This window comes from Callospermophilus lateralis, chromosome 1 (assembly GCF_048772815.1).
Source record: "Callospermophilus lateralis isolate mCalLat2 chromosome 1, mCalLat2.hap1, whole genome shotgun sequence".
Classification (NCBI taxonomy): Eukaryota; Metazoa; Chordata; class Mammalia; order Rodentia; family Sciuridae; genus Callospermophilus; species Callospermophilus lateralis.
In genome coordinates, this window is record NC_135305.1 from 186,681,285 (window position 1) to 186,697,005 (window position 15,721).

General features: G+C 37.5%; 1 protein-coding gene across 1 annotated transcript in view; it reads right to left on the reverse strand.

Annotated features, from left to right (window-relative positions):
* Znf385d (zinc finger protein 385D) overlaps positions 1-14,353 on the reverse strand; it is a 207,612-nt gene extending 193,259 nt beyond the window's left edge. Inside the window, exon 1 of the mRNA XM_076868555.1 lies at positions 14,213-14,353. The gene's annotated coding sequence lies outside the window, so the exon portion shown is untranslated. The remainder of the gene's footprint in view (positions 1-14,212) is intronic.
* Between the last annotated feature and the right edge of the window lie 1,368 nt (positions 14,354-15,721).

Here is a 15,721-nt window from a genome sequence, read left to right on the forward strand (position 1 = left end):
CCTTTTATGAGGAATATGTCAGCTTTTACATTGTTGCTTTCACTAGAAATATATTTTGCAGGCTCTTTCAATTATCTTAATCTGAACCTTTTCTAAAAAGTGAAGATAATCTACCAGGATATAAAATATCTCATTATGTTCTGATGCAGGTTATTTGTATTATTTTAATTCAGCCAAATTGAATATATTCATTAGATGCACAATATAGTATGCCTGTGATCACATGGCTATGTGCTGGGGTCACTGGGGTTGGAGTTCGGGGGATTCTGCTACAGCCAGTATGCAGAGCAGACTAGAATTTTGGTGTGTGCATGTGTGGAGGTAGAGAGTATAGTTCCTCCAGGACATTGCTAAAATTATTTTGAATAATGGATGTATATAGTAAATAGAATATACAGACAAGTCCATCCAACCAACTTTAAATGTAAATTGGTCTTTTTAACTTCATTCAGCAGTCTCATGATAGATATATTATGATGAGCTCAGGGATCCTTTTTCTAAAATTAAAATTTTCCTAAGAGCTCAGTGCTTAAGCTAAAAATGATGGCAATTCCTTAAAAAGTAGAGACCTTTTAATAGGAAATTAAAGTATCAACTTGACATTTTAAATTTGCTGGCTGGATCAACTTTTTTAGGGAAGTATAAATAAAGTTGACCATTTCTGAGAAATAATCAAAGGGCAAAGCTTGAATAGTAATGTTCATTATCCCAAGATTCTAAAATGCCATCCCTACTCTCCTCTGAAATTTGATGCAAGCTAGAGAACTACCACAGACTCCATGACAGTTGATACTAACATACCCAGGAATCAATAAAAACCAATAATTTTACTAATTTTTTATTTTAACCTTCAGTGAATATTCAAGTGTTTAAAGCAAATGATAATCTCTTTAATAAGTAAATCTGAATTTGATTTCAGGAGTTAGGGAGCCAAACATGGTCAACACTTTCTCTGACTTTGCAACCACTTCTAAATACTAGAAGATTGAGATTAATAATATCCATTGATATTAACTTAAATAGTTCTACCATAAGGCCTTTGGACATGTCAAATCATAACTGCAATGAAGACCAGAGATAGGGCATGATGATCAGACAAAACAAACTTATGTCTGAAGTTGTCACCTGAGTGTTAATATCAGCAGTGCCATAAATAATACTATTATAGGTGGCACAGGTTGCAATTAAGTATTTAGAAAATTTGATGAGGTTTTTTAATACATGTATAAATGATGGTATATTAAATAAGCATGTACTGATCATCTGTGGAAATCTCAACAGCTCTTCATTATTTCTGGCATTTCTTCTTTAAAAAAACAAAATCTTGAATGTTATAGAAATGTTGAAGTTTCCTTGTATTCCCCAATCCAGTTCTCCCTCAATTCATCCCTCTAAACTACCTGTAAATAAAGGTTTATGTGTGGTCTTCCAGTCCACGTTGCTATATACTGTGAATCAATTTTGATCTTCTGTTCCCTCATTATGGTATGATTTTAAAATACACACATGCTCACATATTCTATAATTCTATACACATTTTGCAACCTGTGCTTTCTCCTTCATCCAACATTATACCCTTTTGTAATATTTCCACATAAAAATACTCTTTCACAAATCTCTTAAATACAATTTATCATTTTACGCACACTTTTATTGATAATATCTATGAATAAGTATATTAAATTTTTGCTGATAAAATTAAAGTGATATTCTATTGTGTTATAAATGCCACATTTTTTTTATCCATTCATCCACTGAATGACATCTAGGTTGGCTCCACAGTTTAGCTACTGTGAATGGTGCTGCTATAAACATTGATGTGGCTGTGTCCCTGTAGTATACCGTTTTTAGGTACTTCGGGTATAGTAAGAGAAGAGGAATAGCTGGGTCAAATGGTGGTTCCATTCCCAGATTTCCAAGGAATCTCCATACTGTTTTCCAAATTGGCTGCACCAATTTGCAGTCCCAGCAATGGATGAGTGTACCTTTTTCCCCACATCCTCGCCAATACTTGTTGTTTGTCTTCATAATAGCTGCCATTCTGACTGGAGTGAGATGGTATCTTAGAGTAGTTTTGATTTGCATTTCTCTGATTGCTAGAGATGGTGAGAATTTTTTCATATATTTGTTGATTGATTTATATCCTCTTCTGAGAAGTGTCTGTACAGGTCCTTGGCCCATTTATTGATTGGATTATTTGTTGTTTTGTGTTTTTTTTGGTGCTTAGCTTGTTGAGTTCTTTATATACCTTAGAGATTTGTTCTCTATCTGATGTGTGAGGAGCAAAAATTTGCTCCCGGGATGTAGGCTCCCTGTTCACCTCACAGATTATAAGGGGGATGACTCAAAGTGGGGTAGGGAGGGAGAGCATAGGAGGAAGATTATTTATAGATAGGGAAGAAGGATGGGAGGGAAAGGGAGGGGGAAAGGGAATAGCAAGGATGGGGGAATGTGATGATCATCATTATACAAAATACATGTATGAAGATTTGAATTTGGAGTCAACATACCTTATATACAAATAGACACGAAAAATTGTGGTATATGTATTAAGAATTGTAATGCAAAAAAAAGAGTACATATATAATAGCATAATTTGGCATGAATATACTTTACATACAGAGTTATGAAAAACTGTGCTGTATACAGGTAATAATGAGTATAATGCATTCCACTATTGTCATGTATTTAAAAAATAAATAAATAAAATTAAAGTGAACATTTTAATAATGTATTTTGATACACCCATATTCAAGAGTCTTCTACATGCCTGTGTTCATTATTCTAAGCCATGATTGATGCACAGAAACATGCATAAATATATGTATTCATATATGAATATATCTTTTCCCCTGTTCAAACTTCTAAGTTTTAATTATAATTTGATGTAGGTGAAACTAAATACAAACTGTGAGCTCAAAATAATTCTTCATTCCTCTACCTCATTCCAAATAAGGATCTTCACACACCAGGGCATATCAAAGAACCTTACAGGTAGTATAAGAGCTAACTGATTCTGAAAAATTCATATTTTATGAAAAGAATTTACTGAAAAAGTTAATTATCTGAAAACAAAACAAACAAGAAAATGAGTCACTTTTCTCATAGAGCCCATCAAACACAAGTACCTCTGAGTTAAAAAACTCCATGTATGTAGAAAGTGACAGAAATGGCTGGTTACCTCTATAATCCAACTTTCCTATCACAGGTTCCAATGAAAGCAGGGACGGTTATTTTGCTATGCAGTCCATGGCAGAAATCACAAACACTAACAGAGGAGGTATCACAGGTATTCTAAACAGCATAGGATATTTTGGTAAAACTAACACTTCTATATAATTTCCTAGAAAAACTTGCTTTAAAAATGCTCCCAACTTTTTGTACAACTGGACTATCAGTCCTATTTAAAAAATAACCTGGACATAGAGATCAAGGTAACAAAATTTCTTAATCCTATTAATTTCTTAATCACTTAAAATATTCATTTTCTGTTCCTTAAAAATCCCTGGATAAGGTTCTTGAAATAAATTCCATTTTAGTTGCTCAAGAAAGGAAATTCCAGAATTAACCATGAATTCTACCATTTGACTATTTGCCCAAACTCAAGATAAAATGTGAGAGAAGGGGTTATGCTTCAGAGAAAGACAAAATGTGAATCTCCTTACTTGACGTTACTTCTGTCTCGACTTTGGAGCTGCAGAGAGCTATCCAGCATTGCCACACCTCCCCAATACAAGGGCTATTACAGAGAATGAAAGAAATCTAAGTCAAAGTGTATTTGTGGCTGGCAGCCGTACCTTGTGCAAATTACTACATAACACCTTCAAATTCCCCCTTTAGTTACTTCATACAGATGGAATCCTGAAATCTAACATATAACAGACCAGTGCTTCTCAACTTTTTCCTGAAGGACTAGCTCTGTGCCCATTGGTCACAGATCACTACTTTCATAAAACACAATGGAAGTTATGAGAACAAAATGAAGACGACATACAAACCTTCTTGGTTTGCACACATATCAAATTGCTTTAATTTGCTATAAAATCTTCCAAATGTGTACTCTCAATTTCTGTACTTACCTCATTACAGGTAAATATGCTTAGACCAAAACAGATCTGTGGACCACACTGAGAAGCACTGAATCATGAAACAAACGTACTTGTGGGCAAAAAGTTCTCATTCCCTTTGATGATGGGTAGTGAGAAAGAGCAGAAAGGTTGCCCTTTGTATTTGTGTTGGCAGGAAGCAGGGGGTGGAAGAGAGGACAATCCTCAAATGAAGATCTGGAAAAGTCAATCTTTCACCTGGATTTAGCTGTGCAAATGCATTTTCCTGCCAATTTTGGCCCCAGGGAGGGGCCCAAACTGAAAGGGGCAACAAATCAAGTTACAGAGGTTACAACAAAATGATCACTAGCTTCCCAATACCAGAGACTGAGTCCATAATAGACTTCCTCAACGCCTACTATTTATGTAGCATTTTGAATCTTTAACAACTTTAGACATGTGTATGAGGTCACTATTCTAGTTTTACAGATGAGAAAGTGCAGAATCGGGAATATGCCTTAGGCTATAGATTTTTAAATATTAAACACAGAACTCGAATCTTTTAGATTCTAAGTTTAGTGGGTTTTTTTTTTTCTTACTTATGTCCTCCAGTGCAGGTGTATCTTAAAAAACCTAAATTATTATAGGAATATGAATGGATTTTTCACTTATTATCATTACCATTATTATTGTAAGTTATGTGTTATTTGTTTATCTGACAATGATAGCCCATGTACAATATAAGCATTTCTGTGGGTTACATCAACAGATGCCCTAGAAGTTACTCATAACCATCCAATCACAGCCAGAATCTTGCTTAGGAAATAGCTTGTGTTCTTGGGGTTAAAATTTCTGAGGTAATAAAGACTGTTTGGTTAATTAGCTCTTATGGTGTACCAAAGTTCTCATGGCTCATTAAAAAACTACTGCCATTTACATACAAAGGATCCTCTAGCTATGTTGCAAACAAAATTTCACTAGGCTTTTATCGCTGACCCTGAAATCTAACTAGGATTCAGTGATTCCCTATCTTCTATGTTATTTAAGGCAAATCCTTTTCTCTCTGAGTTCAGTTTCCTTATCTAGATAATTCAGGTAATATCTATAACATGTAAAGATCTTTTGAAATTAGATTTAAAGATAATGAGTGCAAAAGGGCTTTCCTTCCAACCCTTGTTATTTGATCAATAAATACATCTTTATAAACAGGCAAGACCTTTGTATTAGCTTCTTCCTAGGTTTATAGGAGTTACAGGGAGCCTCAACTGGCTCCAGAGAACCTCCTTCTGTAGGTGACTATGACTTGCTCACCAGACTCAATCAAGCAAAAAGTAGATTTCCAGTTGTTAGAAACATTCTAGACAAGATGCCTAGGAGTGAGGGTAAGTATGTTAGATGGATCTAGAAAATTCTTCTCCTACTGGTATAACATTATCATGCCCTAGGTGGAATACTGATTTATTATTTCTCATTTCTGGAGGCAAGAAATTAAAAACCAAAATGTTGGCAGGGTTGGTTCTTCTGAGGGCTGCGTGTTCTATTCTCCTTGGCTTGTAGGTGACATTCTCCCTGTGTCTCTTTATTTTATTTATTTATTTATTTGTTTGTTTGTTTATTTATTTTGTGGTCCTGGGGATTGAACCCAAGGCCTTGTGCATTCAAAGCAAGCACTCTACCAACTGAGCTATCTCCCCAGCCTCTCCCTATGTCTCTTGATATGGTCTTTCCTTTCCATGTGCCTCTGAGTCCAAATTTTCCACTTTTGTAAGCCCATAAGTCACAATGGACCTGGGGCCCACCCTGATGACCTCATCTTAACTAATCACATCTTTAGTGACCCTATTTTCAAATAAGGTCATATTCTAATTGACTGAGAGTCAGGACTTCAATATGGCACAGTTCAATGTGTAACGCTGGTTCCATGATCAGCTTTCTCATAAGAAACAGAAATCAGGAGTCTCAGTTTTCTCTCAGTATTGCCACTTGCTAACAACCAAACATCACTCAATCATTTTAAACCAATGAGTTAGAGTCGAAACAAATTAACTCTAAAAACTTCCTTTCATTTCTAAAATGCCTATGTTCAAGTGGGGAATGGCAATCTCCAAAAGAGCAATTAGATCACAAAATGAGCTGTGAGCTTACATGTGTTTTGTTTTGTTTATTTTTAATTCAGCGCCCCTATTTTGCCCAGAATTATAGTTAGTAAGGAAGAGTGAGAAACACATCAAATATAATCTTTGCAAAGTTTTATCTCATTATGATTACACTGACCACGCAGAGTACCTATGTGGGTGTATCATGCCTCAATCTTTTTCTCTGAAAGGACAAATATAATAACAATTTACCACATTGATCATCCTCTAAGAGAAGACCTGAGAGGCAGGGGAAGAGCAGTAAGGAAACATTTTTATGTTGTTGTTCTATTTGCATTTTGAATCGGAAAAAACTGTGTTAACTACTCAAAGAGTAAACACCTATTAAGAAAGAAAAATATGTGAATTGTACAGTTCTTGAGGCTTTTATTTCTAAGTCTGGATATTCAACATTTAAGGCAGTTTGTGCTTCTGGATCATTATAATAAGTTGGCTTGACTTTTAAAAACTTCTCTTTTTTTCCCACAGGAAGCTGCAGGGATCAGCAAACATGCTTAGATATTTGTTTCAGAATGAAACATGATAAAGGAAGACTTCATAAGCAGATGTTTTTTAAGAGGCTTCTGCTATCCAAATACCACACAGTTAATGTACAGAGAACTAAGTACCAATCTGCTACATCTGTCTTCAAAGGACAAGGAACTTAGTAACCAATACCGGGTTAGTAACCAATATCGAGCATTTTTTAACCTGAAAAATTTCCACCACCCCTGTATCAGCTGTGACTCGGAAAGACAAGCTTGTTTTCCTACCCATAATTTCACCCCTGCTGCCTACCTACTTTAGTGACAGCAGCACTTAGGGAAACTTGGTAAGAGCAGCTATTAATGTATAAACGGAACTTAATTAATATCTCTTTGAACAAAATAAATGGAAGTGTGTTTAACCACTATTTCTCTAATTCCAGCCACCAACTGGGGGATGGAGGTGGGAACAATGACACAGCTGGAGCAGGTAACAAGGTACAAAGGGTTTTGCTTTTTGTTTTTGTTTTAATAAAGAAAAACTACAAAGAGTACAAATAAATATGGTGGTGCAGGTTGAGAATCCCCTGTACCAGAACTGTCCCCGATTTGGAATATTTTCAGGTTTTGAAATATGTGCATATGCATGATAACATATCTTAGAGATGGAACTGGGGGAAAACATGAGATTCATTTTTCTTTGATGTGCACCTTATACACCTAGCCTGAAGGCAATTTTACCCAAGATTTTTACCATTCCTGCTTTTTGATGGTGACATATCACACGATGTCACATGGAATTTTCTACCTGTGATGGCATGTCAGTGCTCAAAATCTTTCTAATTTCAAAGCATTTGGAACTTATGATTTTTAGGGGTTAGGAAAGCTCAACTTGCATTTTCATTTTAAAGGGTGGAGGAAATGAAGATCCTGAAGAATGTATCTCTGAGGATAACAGAATCACGAATTTGAAATTTCCTGTTTTGAGTCCTGAATTGTTACCTATAATATTAGAAATGCACAGTTAGGCTTCAGTTCTTAAATAATCTCTATGTAAAGTTCATTTAATCTGTCCTTTTAGAGCCTTAAAGCCCCTCACCATGCTTTTATTATCATACAGCCCTTCTGGGCTCTCAGGAAATAATTGAGGAATATTATAAAGAACTGATTTTAGAGTACATTCTAAAGGGAACCCCTGGGATTTTTACATTGCTTTCTTTTATATAAACAGTAAACGAACTCAAGCCAATAAAAAACAGAATGTGAATTAAGGGGATGGCTTAATGGCGTGCTTATGTTTCCTAATGATTACTTAAATTAATAACTTTGATTTGAAGTAATCAAATAAATATGAAACAGTGAGTACTCAATTTTTACTTTCTTATCACCACCATCAATTATATCTTCCCTGATAACTATTATGGTCATTTCTCTCCTTTTAGTGATCTGCCATGTGTTTTTCTTTCTATCAGATCATCTATGTCTGCCTATCCTTTATCATTCATTCAAGAAGTATGCATCGAGTATTGTTATATTTGAGGTCCTGTACTATGATTACCTTAAAAGCCACTAATCTCACTGTATTATGATTACCTTAACAAGCTACTGATCTCAGATCCCCCTAGAGACCTGTCCTTCTCTTGAACTCAGGTTACAATAACTTTCAAAGAACTTTGAACATTTAGGTGCAGCTCTTCATAGAATGATTTACCCGTCTCATATTTTCAACAAATGAGGTGTTCCAATGTTAGGGTTCCCGCTTGCATAGAGTTTACTATCTAATCTGGTGTTTTAGCATCTTGATGTTTTACCAGTTCCTCAGAGAAGAATGTTTTAAGGGGTGACTAACCAACAGTGTCAACTCCATAGACACAGGAACTATTCCGCAGCCTCCTTTCTTATCCTATTTCTCCTCTTCCTCTTGCTTCTTCTATTATTGCCATTGTAATTCTAGTGTTTACTATGGTCAGACAAAGTCAGGGCCTAATAAATGCCCAGTAAGTCAATCACTAAAAGATTGACCTTTTCTTCCTCCTCATACTCTCCAATATAATTACTAGTCTATGCTTCTGGATGGAATTATTTTCAATAGGTTCATTTTTCAACATTAAGAATTATTCCATAGAACTCGAAGTCTATAGAAGAAAGAAGTCTGAGAGAAAGAAATGAATCAAAACTAATTCATGTATTTTTCTCAGCAATACTTTAAGATCATGACATACACAAAATCTTTAAAAAAAATTATAAAAAATCTTGGCCTTTAACCAGTTAGAATGCAAAAGATAATCCCAGATACTTGACACATAGTAAGCATTTGATAAAAGGCAGCTGTAACCAAGTTCTGAACAAAATCCTATAAATGAGGTTCACAGTACTTCTGGAGGATCAAATAGAACTAGATCATGTCTGAGGTACAGTTGCACCTTGCAAACACTTCAGATCTCCCTATTTGTGCTCTTACAAAATCCCCACTACATAAACACCAGAAAATAAGTTCTACAACTTCAGGTATTTGGCTTATTAGTTTTTCCTCTGAATTCTCAGGACCTAGCACATAGTAAGTGGTCAATGCATATTTGTGAAATGAATGAAGAATTGTTCAATGCTTTTAATATTTTTCCTGGCTCTCCCTCCCCTCCTACATATGTTCACAATCTCAGGCCCCACCCCAGAACAATGACTCAGAACCTGCATTTTAACATGATTTCCCTGATACATAGTAGAAGCAAGGCCATAAATAACAAAAGCACCACTTTCCTGTGGCCAAACTGATAAAAATTCCAAAATTGCTAAGCAGAACCCAAATTAATGCTGCATTCGAATTTCCAACAGTTGGTACTTTTGAGAAAAAGAAAGAGCTAGAGTGGAATCAGGCACTGGATTTAATCTCTCCTGCTGCCCCACCTCCCAATCTCCCTATCCTCCCCAGTTTTCTCTTTCATAATGAAATCACAGCCTATGGAGGAGCAGCACAGAATCCAGAGTCAACTTTATATGCTAATTGAGGTCCAGTTCAATGTTAAAGCCAGAGCTAACTAAAACATTTACAGCCACTCTCCTTTATTCACTCTCCTCTCTGCCTCTTTGCCCTCTCTTTGCATCTCCAGAAAGGAAGAAGGGCTCAATATTTAATGAGGAGCTGACACATGCAGGTGCCTGGGCTCCATATTCCTCAGTTCTCCTCATGCCAATGGGAGATACAGCCACGGGAAGCAGGATGTGAAATCAGGTTCCATCAATCCCCACAAACACATTCTCCATTGCCATAACCACGGATCCTAATTGGAAGAAAATATGGTAGAGAAATAGAGACAAAGGGCCCACTGTGAGACCCTGAGAAGAAACTGTCAAGGGACACAAATCATTTTTTTGTTCATTAGCTCCCATTCTAGACAACATTCCCAGGTCTTGCCCAAGCCCATTCTCAGCTTCAGTCCTCAGAATTTTAAGATCCATGTGCACCTCTGATAATGAACCAGAAATGTTTATGTTAATTTCATAGTTTAGGACCCTGGACATCTAATGGGGATTTCACCTTCTCTCTTACTTATAGACTCTATCAGGCTTCTGACTCCACCTATCTCACTGTACTATGCCACAGAGAGGGGTCTTCCATGGGTAGCGATGCACAGTGCCCCCACCTCCAAGGATAGGAGCCCAAGGTCTGCATGCCCACAGATCCCTGCCAGCACATGCAAACTTGGCTGATTCCACTGACCAGAAGCATTCCATGGGATTTGACTGGACTTACTGGGTGTCTTGTGTTTCTGCAACTCCCTGACTCCATGAAAGCAAGCTGGAAAAAAAAAAACACAGCCTAAAACAGCCTTCTTAGACTGTCATTTGCCCAACATCCACAAAGATTCTGTAAGCACTTAAAGCCTTACATTAAATCCCTTCCTGCTTGAATTCCGAGAATAGTTTATTTTTCCTCACAAACCTCCACTAGGACAGCCACAATGTCATAAACACACTCTGGTCCCCAAGCTGATATCTTATCCTATGCAACTTTCTCTATCAACTCAGCCGTATTTGTGAATATGTCCTTATTAGTCAACCTTTCCTTTACAAATTGACTTCTTTTCATTATCAGGGGCCATGATGTACTCTTTGTTATCAATATTCCTGGCACATAGCAGTTGCTTAATAAATAGGAGTTGACTGAATGGACTAAGCTCATTCTCTTTCCTAAATGTCATCTATTCACTTCCAGGATTCGTTCTGTTCCAAGAAATGCGAGACTCAGGGTGGATCACTGAGATCAGAATGTTTTTGAGCACTGAAATCCCCATGTCTTAAGAGATTAAAGCGCAGGGTGGCGATACAGGCGGGATTCAAGGAAAGATTGCTTTAGTGTTAAAGCTCTTGAAACATCTAGAGACACAACATTTCCCAGACCAGGGAACTTCTGTTTCCAATCCCCAAAAGTTGACTTTGAGACCAAAAGATCCTAATAATTTCGTTGAATGTCCTCTTTTACGTCCATATATCAGCTCTGATTCTATCTCTGTTTCCTTTCCCTCCTAACACTGCTTATTTTCATAGATTCTTCATTATCCTTCCTGCCCTTCACACATGCAAATACTAATGGTGTATGCTCTTGCAGAAGTACAATGATCAGAGATAGCTACCCATGTTTTTATATATTTGATCTTAAAAGAATGTTTTTAAATTTTTCCTTTACCTTTCAGCCACATCCTACCTCAAGTAGAGATGATTCCATACACATCACACTCTTCTCCACATATATCCATGTATATAAATACCTACATATATCCTATATATGAAGGATTTCACATATGAAGGACGTCTACATATTGGGGGTAGAGTAAGTGAGTGTGTGTGTCTGTTTTCATATTCCATTAGGGGAGGAATGTGTAAGAGTGTCTGATCACTGTGGACTTCATTCTGAAAATGTTAGATGGATCAAAACTGTTGGGTTGGCAAAATGGTTTATCACTTTCTGCAAAGAAATAACAGCTGTGTGGTGGATCTGTGCATGAAGGACAATTCGCAGCCTTTTGAAGTCTGTGGGTCTTAAGTGAATTACAGAAAAAGCCAAGTATCTTAAGGGCTATGCTAACCACAGGCTGCCCATATCTCATGAATGCCTATGTGGAAAAATAATTTGATCAGAGATGTCTCCCACCAAAAGTTGGATAGATAACCTGTTAGAATCCAGAAACTTAGCATACCCTGAAACAAAATTGGATTGGAATTACCTCCTGATGGAATGAGCCCTTTTAAAACAGAAATCAATTTATTAAAATAAAACATCGTATCTTCTAGATGCCAAATTTGTGGACTGAGATTCACATCTGCCTTAAAAAAAAAAAAAATCAAGAATTCAGGTTGTGATCTAATTCTGAGTCCACAGTCACATGGATTATGGGCTTTCCAAAGATTCCCCTCCTTTGGGAGCAAGGAGCATCTTAACCCTCTGTTGGCTGTAGCCAGGCCAATCTTGAAGGGAATTACCAAGGAATAAGCAGTAGGAACAGAGGGCAGCCTGCTTTAAGGGACACACATAACACAAGTCAAAATCCAAGAGAGGAAAAATAATCAAGTCAAACTTGAGTAATCCATCAGTGAACTCTCACATTCATACTCAGAAGGATTCACAAGTTACTTCTCAACACAATACCATCCACTCCATGACACTGTTCAGAATGATTTAACCAACATTATCATTATCACATGCCTATAAAGGGTGCTATATTAGTCCCAGTTCATGGATGAAGCTAGTGATGTACACAGGGAACATGGGATAAGAGGTAGTTCTGAGACTTAAATAAGTCTAACTGCAGAGAACAGCTTGACCATCACACAACACTGCCTTTGCCCACCAAGAAAAAACAAAACCAAACGAAAAACACTCAAATCTCTCAGTAGTATAAGGAGAGATTATCAGGTCCACTTTTATCTTTAATAGGAAAAAGCAGCAAAGAAGGTAAAGAGATTTGCTGGGTGTCTCACAGCTCAGCATGTCACTCATCTTTGTTTCATGACAAAAAAAAAAAAAAAAGACTCATTGTCAGTCAGATTAATCACTGGGCTTTTAATGTCTCCTGAAAGACAAATCAAAAGTTTTAAACATGGTATTTTATAAGCTTCCAAGATTTTTACCTAAACTGCTCTAATGTTAAAGTGGACCCCACAGGACAAGATGCCAAGTGGTAGCCAAGGCTAGGTGGACCACCTCTTATGGATCATCCCCCAGGCAGCCACTTAAGGAGCTCCAGGAAGGGGAGCTGAGGGACTTCAGTGTAGTCATTTAAGTGTCAGGGAATTTGATGCCAAGCAAATTTTTCTCTACTATTCTTGAAATACTTAGGATTAGAAACCTGTGTTTTGTAAACATGATCTTTATGCTGCTCTGTTTTTGCCCTATCCATTTCAAAACAAAGTTCTTATGGAAAATTCCTCTCCCCATCGTTTTATTTCCCCTTGCCATTGAGCAAGGACAAGCATAGTACATTTCTGTACTATTTACTAGCATGTCCAAAGTCCCTGTGACACAGTTCTATTAAGAAATACAATATCTGCTTCTTTTCCCTGAGGAAGAATTATTTAATTGTGGGCACATTTTTTTTTTTTTAACTCTATCATGGGGGCAAGCAGTTGCAAAAAGAAGTATTATTTAGATCTCTAGGCATTCAGGAACTTCTCATCTTAATCCTATTTACTTTGGCTGTATTGACATATCCTGTCATTGATAAGCTCAGACCTGCATTATAACAACTGCTGGAATCCAAATCAGATGATGTTTGAAAAATATGTCACTTACTTGTTTCTAACCTTTTCAACCCTTACTCCAGTTTCCATCCTGAAAATACTCTCAACCAGCTTGCACAAAATAAGAATTATGATGTATGTGATGAATCTACCAACTTATAAAGACATCTTAAAAGTGGAAACAGAAACAAGAAAATAATTGAACTTGTGCTGAGAAGGCTGTTGACAAAACCCAAAGAAGCAAAGTAATTTAAGACAGACGTAACTTGGCTGGGCAGGAAGGAAAATGATATTAAAACTCTTGTTACCAGAGCCCTGAGTTGCTTTAAGGAGGGGAAAAAAAAAAAAAGTGTTGTATATATGAAATGTAACAACACTATTGTCATTATCAGAGCTCTCTTTGTTAAATTAGGAAAGAAGTATTAGATTTGAACATTAAAGCAGAAGACTCAGGCACAAGAAACACATGTTTAATTTATTTTAGATACCAACTTGATAATTCTGATAGGTCAAATTGAAATTCAACATATCTCAACAACAACAAACAACAAAATAGACTTGTTGGTGTTATCCAGAAGACACACAATCACATTGAATCTCTTTTCTTTTTCCCATGAAAGAATCTGGCTCTGGGAATTTGACATAACCAGGCAGACAATTAAGTTTACCATGGCTTTCAGACAAGTCATGAAATCAACTATACAGCAAAAAAAAAAAAAAAGAGAGAGACTGTAAACTGAATCACCCCCGGCCTCTAAGTTTTTCTAGCACCTATCACTCTGATAGGTGCAAGTTTTGTTGTGGTACTTACTGCATTAAAATTGGGGAAGAGGTTGACTGCAGCCGCAGTGTCAAGAGGAAAGGGAAGAAATGGTTTAATATCCAGCGATGGTTGCAAAGGAGGGGCTGGTGGACGGACCAGGGCTGGGAGAGCAGGACTCTGGCATGTACCACCTGTGGAGATGAAAAGAAACAGAATGATCAAGGATACCAGGCATGGAAAAAGCACCACCATCTCTCTTGAGAGAAAAGAGGCCAGCTTCATGGATCACTGGAAAAAATAAAGACATGGAGTCTGCTGACCTCGGTTGGGAACTGGCCAGTGAGCAGTTCTGCCATTGGGCAGCAGGAGTATGTCAAGCTCTTCTTTTCTTTGGATTATAATTGTCTGGTTATGCAAGTGTTGGTCAATATTTCAAACTCTCCAACTCATTTTTCCTTTCCTGCCTAGAGCTCTGGAACAGGTCAGCAACAAATCCAAGATCTCTGAATTCAAAAAGAAACCCTCTCCATGGCTGGCTTGCCTGTCCCTCTTTGACCACTAACCTACTACTCAGAAGAGGCTTCAGATCTGAGAGGTTATTTCAGTAGAACCGCTCTTTTCCGCCAACGCAAAACTCTGGTAGTAAGATGACATGAATCTGGCACAAGAAAGAAACTTAACTGTGAACACAGGCAAACATACCTTACTGCCCCAGAAACTGGAGGATTAAAAAACCAGCAAATCCAGTGCTAAAGGCTGAGCTGTTCAGCACCCCTGTAGCTCTGAGTATTCAACAATGGCCTGTCTCCACCACAGGCAGGAGTAGGTGGAATTTACATGGGCACCAATGAGCAGGCCATGTGAATATTATATCAACAAAGACACCCCCTCTTGCCATACCAGTGGACAGCCAGCTGTTTGCAAGGTTGCATGCACCTTTGCCCTCTGTTTAAGGACTCCATATCACTCAGAAGCTAGTAGGATGGAAGCTCAGCCTCCGTGTTCAGTCTCCCAAGTTTTGATAACATTCCAAAACATCAATTTGCTGTTAATTAAAGGCTGTTTGAATCCTAGGAAACTGTTAAAATATGCCAGCATTCTTCTAATCTGAGAGGCAAGCAACAGCCTGTATAAAAACCCGCTGGTGAGAATCCAAGAAGCATTAGGAAAACAAAATGCAGTGAGATTTTTCCTTCCCTCACAGAAAAGAGCTCTAAGAGACTGGAGGAAGAGGACAAGGTCCTGTCTATGCCCCTTACTGCCTGCCATCTTGTTTTTAAGACAAAGTCAAGGGAGGCCCCCATACTGATTGTCTTTCAAATTTCACAACCTGGCCAAGTGGACAGGGACCTTCTTCCTGCCTTCAGTCAGTCACCTGAGCACAAAGTAAATATTGTGAAAGGACTCCCTACAGAGAAGCCTAACCCTGCTGGGCAGAGGCTCTGCTAACAAGGTGGATGACTTAAGACCTAAAACAAAAGCCATCAGCTCAAGATTTAATTAACCATATACAAGAACCACCAGTTCTCCTGCTTCCAGGTATAAAATCAGCTGGAG